At 47.6% G+C, this 12,431-nt stretch overlaps 1 protein-coding gene across 1 annotated transcript in view; it reads right to left on the bottom strand.

Annotated features, from left to right (window-relative positions):
- EML6 (EMAP like 6) overlaps positions 1-12,431 on the bottom strand; it is an 815,949-nt gene that overhangs the window by 548,339 nt on the left and 255,179 nt on the right. The gene's annotated exons all lie outside the window — the stretch shown is intronic.

Raw genomic sequence — 12,431 nt, 5'->3', positions numbered from 1 at the left:
AGTCAAGTGGCTGGATAGACTCCATGCTTGAAGAGGCGGGGAGTCTGCCGGAAGAGTTATGAAGTTGAGGTGGTAACCCTGTGTGATAATTGCCAGCACCCACTGATCTGAGGTAATCTGTATCCAATGCTGTAAAAAGTGGCACAGACGACCCCCCACAGGGATGTCGGGAAGTGGGATGTGGCATGTGCTCCGTACCGGGAAGTCAAAGGCCTGCCGCAGGCCCAGGAGGTGGGGCCACAGCAGGTCTTTGTTTTCGAGGTTGGCGTGGCTGAGGTCTAGTGGAGGATCGAGCCGGACGAGGCCTAGCCGACGGAGGATAATAACGACGTGGCCGAAAGAAAGACTTTTTAGAGTCCTTCTTAGGTGGTGGTTTGGAGGATACCTCAGATGGAACAGACGAAAGTTGCTTCAACGTCTCGTGGTGATCCTTCAATTCTGCCACAATTTGTTGAATCTGTTCTCCAAACAGATTGTCCCCTAAGCAGGGTAAATCGGCTAGACGATCCTGGACCTCTGGGCGAAGGTTAGATGACTTTAACCAAGCCCAACGTCTGGCTGAGATGGCAGTAGCTGAGACTTTTGTGGAAGCATCGAAGATATCGTAGGCCGTTCTGATCTCGTGCTTCCCAGCCTCAAATCCTTTGTGAAGAAGGGCTTGAAGCTGTGGCTGGTATTGGTCCGGTAACGTGTCAGCGTAGTCCTGCATCTGTTTAAGGATGGCTCTGTTGTATTGAGTCATGTAAAGTTGGTATGAAGCTATGCGAGATATCAACATGGCCCCATGATACACTTTCCGTCCCACACTATCTAGGAATTTGTTGTCCTTGATAGGGGGAGTGGAAGAGTGTGGTTTTAGGCGCTTGGCCTTCTTTTGTGCAGACTCAACTACAACAGAGCGATGATCCAGTTGAGGCTTCTGAAATCCTGGTGCTGACTGGACAAGATATGTGGAGTCAGCTTTCTTATTAACTGGTGACACAGATGAAGGAGATTCCCAGTTTTTCTTTAAAAGATCCAGAAATACCTGGTGAATGGGGATGGAAGCGATGATTTTTGGGGCATCCAGAAATTGGAGCAGTTCCATCATTTGGTGCCTGTCATCGGTCTCAGATTGCAACTGAAAAGGTACAATTTCTGACATCTCCTTTACAAAATTAATAAAGGAGAGATCTTCAGGAGGAGATCGTTTTCTACTCTCTGTAGGAGATGGTGGGGATGGCAAATCTGTATCAGAAGATGTGTCATCACCCCAGGTATCATAAGGATCATGTGGGGCTTGCAGACCTGAAGGACCTGGTTGAGGATCCAAAGGCATCGATGGAAATCTGGATGGAATCGGTGCAGCAAGCGGAACTGTAAACGGCATCGAGGGCTTCGGGGCTGCCGATGGAATCGGTGCCGGTCTTGGAATCGATGGAGCCGAGGGATAAATCGGTGGAGAGGTATGCGAAGGCACCGATGGGACTACTCCGGACGGGGGAATCCGAAACGGTGTTTCTCCTGCCGATGAGAATCCTGCCGGAGACGATGGTGTAGTCGGTGCTACTGGAATCACCGATGGAAGGGCCCGCATGAGTGCCTCCATACGATTCAGTAGCGGGGCCAGCGCTTCCACTAGAGGCTCGGTGGTCGGTTCTCTCCTCGGTGGCGGAGTCGGTGCCGAGGTCGGTGCCTGAGGCGGTGCCAGAATCGGTGCCAGAGACGGTGCCGGTGGAGGCTGGAACCTTTGCATCGCTTTCTCGATGGCCTCCTGGACCAGCCGGTCCAGTTCTGCCCGGAGGACCAGGGGTAACGATACCCGGCTCGACGGGAGAGGGAGGCTGAGGCAGAGCCGGAGGGACCACCGTAACCGGTGGGATCACGGCTCCCACACCCCGAGAGGGTGAGGGTTTCCTCGATGCCTGCGAACGAGACGTGGACGGTGCCAGGTCTGACCGAGGCTTTTTTGTCGGTGGCTCGGCCTGTTCAGAGGTCGATGGCTGTGGATCCTTGACGGGCCGAGACTTGTGCCGCCGATGGCGATGCTTGTCCTTCCGATCTCCTCGCCCATCCGGGGAGGGGACAGGAGTCGACAGCCGAGAAGTCATCGGTGGTGGACGGTCACCGGAGGGTTGACGGTGGTGGTGCAACTTCGACGGTGCCGGTTCCGATGACGTCGATGCTATCGATGGTGTTGGGGTGGGTGCATGGAAGAGGAGCCCCATCTTCTCCATCCTGGCTTTACGACCCTTAGGTGTCATTAGGGCACATTTAGTGCAAGTCAGGACATCATGCTCACTTCCCAAACACAGAACACAGACCCTATGGGGGTCTGTGATGGACATAGTCCGGGTGCAATCCGGACAACGACGGAACCCCGTCGCCATGGCCTAGGGCCAAATTTAGCCGCGGGATCGGTAAGTGCCAACAGGCCTCAAGGGCCAAAATCGACGGCAGTCGATGAAAATCGGCAAAAAACTTACTGGATTCCGCGAAGGTGACAAAAATTTGTCGAAGGGAGACCCCTGAGGGGCAAATTTTCTTCGGAAAGAAAAAACCGAATTCCTGTCAGGAACGTGGTAAGAGAGCTCCTTTCACCGCGTGGCAGCTGCTGCACGGAAAAAAGAAGACTGGAGGGAGACCCCTGCTGGCTGCAGGGTCAGTGCCTTGCTGGGCATGCCCAGTAGGGGCCAGTCAAAGTTCTGTTTAAACTTTGACAGAAGTTTTCCATGGTGGGCTCCATCCTCGATGTCACCCATTTGTGAGGACAACCATCCTGCTTGTCCTGTGAGAATGTTGCTAATACATAAACATGGTTCAGTGAGACTCATGAATGGGATACAGCCATACTGGGCTACAACCTGTTCACAAAGGATGGAGGTAACAGAAATGGGGGAGGAGCAGCTTTGTGTGTCAAAAACAACTTCTGAGCAACTGAAATGCAGGGAGCATCGGGAAAGGAAGAAGCACTGTGGGCTGTCTTAAAAAGAGATGATGGTATGCGATTCCGATCTGTGTTTGAAATGCCAGAAGGAGAGAGGTTCTTACTTTCACAGTTTATGGGAACGTAACCAGTTGGTTCTATTCTGGGATGATTTGTTGAGCAGTCTGGGACACGTACTGCAGACGCCGATCCCTAGAGATCCAAAATTATGTTTATTTCGACTAATCCAGGTCCCGTTGGATGAACTATCGATTCATGAATAAAACTTTTTGAAGAAGACTCTGCTGGTTGCCCTACAAACAATAATGCATCTATGGATTACAGGTGACCGACCGACAGGGGATCACTGGCATGCCCGGTTGACTCAACTTCTACAGCATGAATACTTGTTAGCTAGGGCCGGGTCGCTGGCTGCCAGACGTGACAATTATGCCATATGGAACAAATTTTGGACATCCTTACCACGCTCCAAGCAAGTCCTCATTGCAACTGTTACCAAATATATGTACAAGAACTCAGCAACGTGTGTCTCCACACCTGAGAGGGTGAAAGACAGACTCTGGCTCTTGCAGGGGGGGGGAGGGGGAGGGTCTGGGAGAGTTCTCTCATTTCTCATTGTTGTTACGGTTATAGGTGTCGTTGTTAGACATCAATATGTTCCGGTGTAATAAAAACCAATAAAGAAAAAAAAAAAAAAAGAGATGATGGCACTTCCATTTACACTGGTGTGGTCTACAGGCCTTCAAATCAGCCAGAAGAACTGAATAAATATTTGGCCAAAGACATCCAAAAGTTGGGAAGGAAAGGTGAAGTGTTGCTCATTGGAGATTTTAATCTACCTGATATAGATTGGAGTATCCCTGCTGTCAAATCTGCAAGAAGTAGAGAGGTTGTGGATGCCCTGCAAAGGGCTATGCTCAGGCAAATGGTGATGGAACCCACGAGGGGAGGAGCGCTACTGGATCTGGCATTCAAAATGGAGACATCTCAAATGACTGGATAGGTGCCCACCTGGGCACCAGTGATCATCAGAAGGTATGGTTGAATATAGCAGTCAAAAAGGGAGGGAAGTCACACAAAAGTCAAGGTCCTGGAATTCAAAAACACAAACTTTGGTAAAATGTCTACTTTCTCGAGGAAGAGCTAGAAGGCTGGGAGGAAATGGATGAAGTGTATTGTATTGAAGGGTTACTCCTTAATGGAATGGAAGAGGGTGTGGAGCAGTGGTCCCCAAACCTGTCCTGGAGGGCCACCAGCCAGTCGGGTTTTTGGGATATCCACAATGAATATGCATGAGAGAAAATTTGCATGTTATGGAGGCAGTGCATGCAAATTTTCTCTCATGCATATTCATTGAGGATATCCCTAAAACCCGACTGGCTGGTGGCCCTCCAGGACAGATTTGGGGACCACTGGTGTGGAGAATGTTAATAACGGGTGGGTGGGTATGGGGTGGTGTACGGAATGTTATGGGTAGGTAGAAAGTAGTGGAGGATGGGAAGAGTTGGAGGTTGTTGGTTTGATGTGGTTAACGGAGAGTTGGGGATACTGAAGAATAAGATACAAGGGTGTATGGTGGTAGTAGGTCCAATCCCTTAGGTCTCAAAGGTTTTCCCTTCTGAGAGGCAATGGACCTTTCTTGTTTTTCGAGAGGTTTAGAAGAGTTTGGGCAAAGAATTTGATTCATCTGCAGTTTTGGGTTAATTGGAGGGTGTGGTCTGGGTTAGAATGGGAGGACAGGGATTGGGTTGGAAGATGAGAGAAAATATGGAGTACTATTGTATGGTTATGTTTGTGGATCCAAATGTTTTTGTTACAATATAACAGGGTATAAAACACTTGGAGCAGGCATTTGTTCTTTTTTGAGAATTGGTATGTTATTCAATTTGTGCAACTGTTTACTGTTGAACTACACAATGGCTATTCTGTCTCCGTTTCAGATATTAGTAATAAGATATGAGTAATCTGATAAATTGTATTTCGTTGAATGTGAGAGGTATTTCGTCATCTATTAAAAGAAAGAACATATTACAATTTTCTAGAAGATCTAAGGCCCAGATTCTGATGTTATATTTTACCAAGAAGAAGCATAAGAATTTGAAACTGGGATGGGAGGGAGCAGTGTATTATTCATCATACAATTCAAGAAGCAGGAGGGTTTCCATTTTAATTGCTAAATCTCTTCCTTTGCAGATGTACAGGTCATATTCGAATCCAGAGAACAGATCTGTACTGCTTGATTGCTCTTTGCAATATGTACCATTTACTCTTGTAAATTTATACGGCCCAAATTCTGAGCAAAAGGAATTCTACTGTAGGCTAACTGATCAAATTGTGCTATTTGGATTTGTAAACCTTTGGTTTGGGTGAGACTGGAACGTGTGCCCAGACCCTGGACTAGATAAAACATTACTGACCAATTTGGGGGAAGGAGGCTCAAGTAGCTTGGCAGATATAACGGAAACGCTCTTATAGATGTAATAGAGACGGCAGCACCAAGGGCAGAAAGACTACACATTCTACTCACCAAGACATGCTATGAATAGCAGAATAGATTATTTCATGTGTACTCGCAATTTCTTTCCTAAAATAAATAAAAGACAGCGCCATCCTAACGTGTGCTCTCTCAGACCATCAACCAGTCCAGATCTTGTTTGACATAATCCCCCCTAAACCTTGCTCCTTTTCCTGGAGGATGAATGTTTCCTTATTGGGTGATCAATATTTTCCAGAATGCAGTTTCTGAGTTTAATCTGAAGCAGAATATGCACCTGCTCTGAGGTGGAAGATATTTGAGGCCACTCTATGGGGTAAGATTATTAGCTTTGCAAGCCATTTGCAAAAAGAGTGCAGAGTTGCGGCAGAAGTCCTGATGGGAAATATTAGGGATTTAGAGATATGGCATAAGACAGACTGTTCCAAACATACCTATAAATTGCTGGATGCAGCTAAAAAAAACTTAGAATGTTGGAGATTGGTAAAATAGATTGGACGTTAAAATACACTAAACTCAAATTTTATGAACATGGGGATAAACCCAGTGCATTGCTGGCCAGATTAGTCAAGTGTAGGGTGGGTAGATCTCATATTCTAGAATTAAAGAAGTCCTTGGGTGGGAGAACTAAGCAAGCAAATTAAGAGTATTTGTCCAACACTTCTCTGATATGTACACTGTCCCCAAATATAAATGAGATTGCTGTTGCTGATTTCTTAGCAGGCATTAGATTATCTCAGTTGCAAGATATCCAAGCAGCGGTACTAGAGGCTTCTATTTCTGTAACGTAAATTCAAGAAGCCATCAAAAACTCCCTAATGGGAAGTGTCCGGGCCCGGATGGGTTCATATTGAGTTTTATAAAAAAAAATTTCCAGACGTTGTGCTCTTTCTGCTTCCTCTTTAGCAGGAGGCTGGGAAAGGGGGTGCTAGGCTGGGGACATTGGCAGATGCAATAATTACCCTTATATATAAACAAGGAAAGGATGCACAGGAATGTGGCTCTTACCGGTCCATATCTTTACTTAACTCAGACATAAAAATTTTCACTAAGATATTGCAGATGCGCTTCGAACCAGTTCTGCCAACTTTAATACATGTTGATCAAACTGCTTTTGTAAAGGGCAGGGCATCAACAGCTAATACTAGATGACTTTTTAATATACTACATATGGTCAAGAGGGGAGGTAAGCCAGCTTCAGTAATCTCTTTAGACTCTGAAAAAGCCTTTGACAGGCTGAACTGGAACTTTCTCTTTCAGGTGCTGATACATTTTGGAATACCTGGGAGGTTTTTAGGTTGGAATAAAGCTATGTATGAGTGGCTTCAAGTGCAGATATTGATCATTAGGTTTCTTTTTCCTTTTATAAATATTGCTCAAGGTACACAACAGGGCTGCCCCCTATATCTCCAATACTTTTTGACCTTGCTATAGAGCCCTTTGCTGCGGCTGTTCGACAGCATGCTGAAATTAGGGATCTCCAGCTGGAGTGGAAGAGAACAAAAGATATCTTTCAGGCCGATTCGGTACGGTGCGTTTGGCCAAGCGCACAGTTTAGCACCCATTTGGCCTCGCGTTTTTGACGCATGTCTATTACTCCTTATACTGTAAGGGGTAACAGCGCCTTGAAAACGCGCGTCCAAACTCATGAACACTAATAGTGCTCATCACATGCAAATACATGTATTTGAGCCTATTAGTTAGTCACCTGGGATACCGAAGGTAACGCATGCCCAAAGGCAGTGTTAATCATAGACAGCTCCGGGAAAGTGTACAGGAAAGCAGAAAAAAAACCTGCTTTTCTATACACCCATCCGACTTAAGAACATAAGAACATAAGAAAATGCCATACTGGGTCAGACCAAGGGTCCATCAAGCCCAGCATCCTGTTTCCAACAGTGGCCAATCCAGGCCATAAGAACCTGGCAAGTACCCAATATCATAGCGATATTAAGTCAGAGGTCCCTGGCAAGTCCCCAATATCATAGCGATATTAAGTTGGAGGTCCCAAAAATAAATCTGTCCGCCGGTTCGAAAACGGATGCTCAATTTTGCCGGCATCTGTTTTTCGAACCCCTGGCTGTCAGCAGGTTCGAAAACAGACACCGGTAAAATTAAGTGTCGGTTGTCGGACCCGCTGACAGCCTCCGCTTCCGCTAATAAGGAGGCACTAGGGACGCACTGTTGTCCCTAGCGCCTCCTTATTAGCACGGTCCCTAATTTAAATAGAGAATAGCGTGCCCAGGAGAGGAGCGCCGGCTCTCCTGCACTTTATATTGAATCAGCCTGTTTGTATGCTGATGATGTTTTTGATTTCTTTATTGGCTCCATCAGTGTCAGGGCCACATCTTTTGGCTCAAATAAACCAATATGGTGCACTCTCTGAATATAAAATTAACATTGAAAAGTCTGAAAGTTATCCAACTGACCCAAAAGTACCTATCCCAGAATGTTTTTCAACCTTTCAAAGAGTGAGTGATGGTTTTATGTATTTGGGCATCTATTTTCCTAGATTCTTCCGCAACTTATATGCTAGGAATTATGAGGAATTGTTGGGAATGTTTAAACAAAATTTACAGAGGAGGGGAGAGCTTTTCCTCACTTGGGCGGGTAGAATTAGCTTGCTAAAACCTAAAAAGTAGATTAAAAAACCAACATGCGGGTGTCCGTGTGCACGCGGTTCCGGCACATGCACATGGATAAGGCTATTTTATAACATGCACATGTCAGCACACATATGTTATAAAATACAATTCCCACACGCACATGCGCGTCGGATTTTAATGTCCACTTGCGTATGTGCGGGCAGGTGGCCTCTCCCGCTCACAATGGAGCAGACTGGAAGGGATCTTCCTTATCCTCCTAACTACCCTTCCTACCTTTTCCCCTCTCCTCTCCTCTCAGACCCCTAACCCCTACCTAGCTAGCCCCATTTTTTTTTGTTTTATTATTTACTGCTCCTTCCAAGCAGAAGTAACTTTGGTGCGCCAGGAAAGCAAATGGGTAGGCGATCTATGATACCGATAGGTGAACACAGAAGAATAGATGCCTGATTCTTTTTCAAAACTTATTTGATGCAGAGACGTGTCAATTAAAATCACCCGACTCAGGCCGAGTTTCGCAGCTCTCAAGCCGCTGCCTCAGGGGCTCCAATATTCAGATCTATGATACTGTTGCATCCAGTGATTTGCAATATTTTGCCAGCTATACAGAAACAACTTGTTTGTGAACGTTTAAAACGCCAACCTGCGGTCAGTTTTGCTTAGTGTAGACAGATGGACTCAGAACGAATGGGTATAGTATGCTCGTGCTAGCAGTTGGAAATGGATCTGACGTCAGCACGGGTATATATACCCCCACAGGAAGCGTAGCAACTCAGTAATCTTCCTTGCAAAAGCTGTTATGGATGTGTGTGTACTGACGCTCAGTGAAATAGTCGCTGGAGACCGCCAGCATTCCCAACCGGAAGGCATTGACACCTGGCAAAGGGGACGCTCTTATGTAAACAAATGACATGGCTTACCTTGAATCGGTGAAATCCATGTACACTGGCAGCTGGGCGGGATGCTGAGTCCATCTGTCTACACTAAGGAAAAGGAGATTATCAGGTAAGTAATCTCAACATTTCCTAGCGTGTAGCCAGATGGACTCAGAACGAATGGGATGTACAAAAGCTTTACTCCCAGCCTGGGCGGGAGGCTGCCTGAGGACATTGTAGGACTGCCCTCGCAAATGCTGGAGAAGGTATGGAGGGAGGACCATGTCGCCGCTTTACATATTTCTGCAGGCGACAGCAACCTGGATTCTGCCCAAGATGCTGCTTGTGCTCTGGTAGAATGAGCCTTGACCTGTAGAGGCGGAGACTTCCCGGCCTCTACATAAGCTGCTCGGATAACTTCTTTAATCCAGTGGGCGATGGTGGGCCGAGAGGCCGCTTCACCTTGTTTCTTTCCGCTGTGCAGGACGAACAGATGGTCCGTCTTTCGTACTTCTTGTGTCATTTCCAGATATCTGGGCAGCAATCTGCCTATGTCGAGATGGCGTAGTAAACGCCCTTCTTCAGATTTCTTCAAACCCGCCGTGGTAGGCAAGGATATGGTTTGGTTAAGGTGAAATTGTGAGACCACTTTAGATAGAAAGGAGGGAACCGTGCGAAGATGGATAGCCTCCGGAGAGATTCTGAGAAAGGGATCACAGCAGGACAGCGCTTGTAGCTCTGAGATGCGGCGTGCTGAACACACCGCAAGTAGAACACCATCTTCAAAGTTAGAGAACGGAGAGACAGGCCCCGAAGGGGTCTGAAGGTGGATCCCGCGAGGAAATCCAAAACAAGGTTGAGGTTCCATAGGGGCACTGGCCACTTCAGTGGTGGACGAATATGCTTGACTCCTTTCAGGAAGCGGGAAACATCTGGGTGCTTGGCAATGGTCTTGCCGTCCCTCCTGGGACCGTAGCAAGACAGTGCAGCCACCTGAACCTTGATGGAGCTGAGGGAGAGACCCTTCTGAAGCCCATCCTGCAGGAAATCTAAAACAATCGGAATTGTGGTCGCATGTGGGTCGGTGCCATGAGTGTCGCACCATGCTTCAAATACTCTCCAGATCCTTACGTAGGTGAGGGATGTGGAAAACTTGCGAGCTCGGAGGAGTGTATCTATCACGGGCTCCGAGTAACCTCTTCTCTTCAGTCTAGCCCTCTCAATGGCCAGACCGTAAGAGAGAATTGAGCTGGATCCTCGTGGAGGATGGGACCTTGACGTAGAAGGTCCCGGAGAGGAGGCAGGGGAAGGGGCTCCCCTGCCAATAGTCTTCTCATGTCCGCGTACCAGGGTCTTCTTGGCCAGTCTGGTGCCACTAGAAGAACTAGGCCCCGGTGTTTCTGAATCTTGTGGATGATGGCGCCCAGCAGAGGCCACGGAGGAAAAGCGTATAGCAGAATCCCTGGAGGCCATGGCTGAACCAGGGCATCGATTCCGTGTGAGAACGGATCTCGTTTGCGGCTGAAGTATCTGGGTACTTGAGCATTGGACTTGTCCGCTAGTAAGTCCATGTCCGGAATCCCCCAGTGATCCACAATCATCTGGAAGGCTGTGGGTGACAGCTGCCACTCTCCCGGATTTAGGCTTTCTCTGCTGAGGAAGTCTGCCGTGGTGTTGTCCTTCCCGGCAATGTGGACGACGGAGATGTCCTGAAGATTCGCCTCTGCCCAAGCCATCAGCGGGGCTATCTCTAGAGATACCTGTCGGCTTCTGGCTCCGCCCTGACGGTTGATGTATGCCACCGTGGTGGCGTTGTCGGACATCACTCTGACTGCTCTGTTCCTCAGTCTGTGAGCAAATCATAGGCATGCCAATCGGACTGCCCGGGCCTCTAGAGGGTTGATGTTCCACCCTGACTCTTCTCTGTTCCACCGCCCTTGTGCAGTGAGTTCTCCGCAGTGTGCTCCCCAGCCGCTCAGGCTGGCATCTGTGGTGAGCAGAGTCCACGTGGGGGAGGACATCTTTGACCCCCTGCTCGTGTGGTTGGACTGCAACCACCACTGTAACTGGGTCCGTACCCTGGCTGACAGATTTCACTACCAGCATAAGGTCTCTGAAAAGAAGACAGAACGGTGTAAGAAAACTGAAGGAAAGATGAAGGAGTTTCAATCTAAACTTCACAAGAGTGAAAGAACCCAGACAGAGTTGGAAAAAAGGGTCAGACAGCATACTGAAAAGCTAGAAGTGATGAAAGCCTGGAGAAATGAAAAAACTGTACAGAAGAACAGTGCTTTTAAACAGGTACAAGAGCTGCAAGACCAGATGGCAGAAGTCAAGAAAGTTTGGAAGCAGAGCAGACTTCCCGCAATAGAGCTGAGGAGTAGGGAAAAACCTAAATCAGCAGGTAGAGATACTGAAGCTAGAACTAAAGGAGAGTGTAGACCCCCCAAGAAACCTGGCAGGAACTTACGGGCAAGGCTTGAAGAGGAGCAGCAGAATTATAAATCCTAAGTCCAGAGCTGAAAGAGAGTGAACTACAAGTCATAGAAGGTGCCAACTTATGCCTGGAGGGGAAAGTACAAGACCAGGCTCAACAGGAAGAAAGTATTAACCTTAGGATCTGCCAATTGGAAGCAAAGGTGGACACTTACCAAAGAAAGCAGTGGGGACAAAATGATAGACTTCAAGAGTCCAGGAATGGCTCCTAGAGATTGAGCAAGCTAAGGCTGAGTTTGCAGAAGAAATTGTTCAGTGAAAGGAAGAGGTGTGGCAGCCAGAAAAGCAAGCCAAGCTAGTGGGGCCAAAAGACCCACTCCCAGAAATCTAGGACAGAAATCCAGTAAATGCCTACAGCTACTGGATGAAATATAGGTGATTCTGGCAGAGATGACCCAGGTAGAGGGCAAGTTGTGGCAACTCGCTGAAAAGACCACTGTACCAAAGAAGGAACAAGAAAAGACTGCAAACCTGCCAGAAGTAAAGCCAAGGAAAGTAGAAGGCGGCACTACAGAAAGCCCAGAGGAAGGAACTGACCGTCAATTAGGAGGAATAGGTCTGTTTGCCCACTGTAACCACTGCAGAATGGCCAGAGAGAGAGGCATTGCAGGTGAAGATGGTACAGAGGAATCAGAAGATGCCGAGGAAACAGTTAGAGGAAAACTGAAGTCTGAAATAGGACAAGTTATAGAGTGAGTAGAAGATAAGCCACCACAGGAATACCCAAGTGAAGTCCAGAAAGTCCTGCCAGAGAAGGATTGGCAGCCAGAACTGAAAATGGACTCATGTGATGGACTCTGGGTGGACACTAGGCAAACAGCACAGTGAGTGTCAGTGGTAATTACAGATTGGTTAAGGGTGACCCTAAGGAGAGAGGGAGAGTATGACCCTGTAGCTGCTACCCAGAAGTTAAATGGCAAGAGGCCAGGAGTACATGGGGAAAATAAGTCACTTTCTTGAATGGATCCAGGGTGAATGTGGATGCTCACCCCAATGGGTTTGAGCTGAGGGGGAGGATATGTCAAGGAGAGGCCCTA

Source organism: Rhinatrema bivittatum, chromosome 3 (assembly GCF_901001135.1).
Source record: "Rhinatrema bivittatum chromosome 3, aRhiBiv1.1, whole genome shotgun sequence".
In the NCBI taxonomy this organism is placed as follows: Eukaryota; Metazoa; Chordata; class Amphibia; order Gymnophiona; family Rhinatrematidae; genus Rhinatrema; species Rhinatrema bivittatum.
This window is presented reverse-complemented; position numbering and strand designations above follow the sequence as displayed.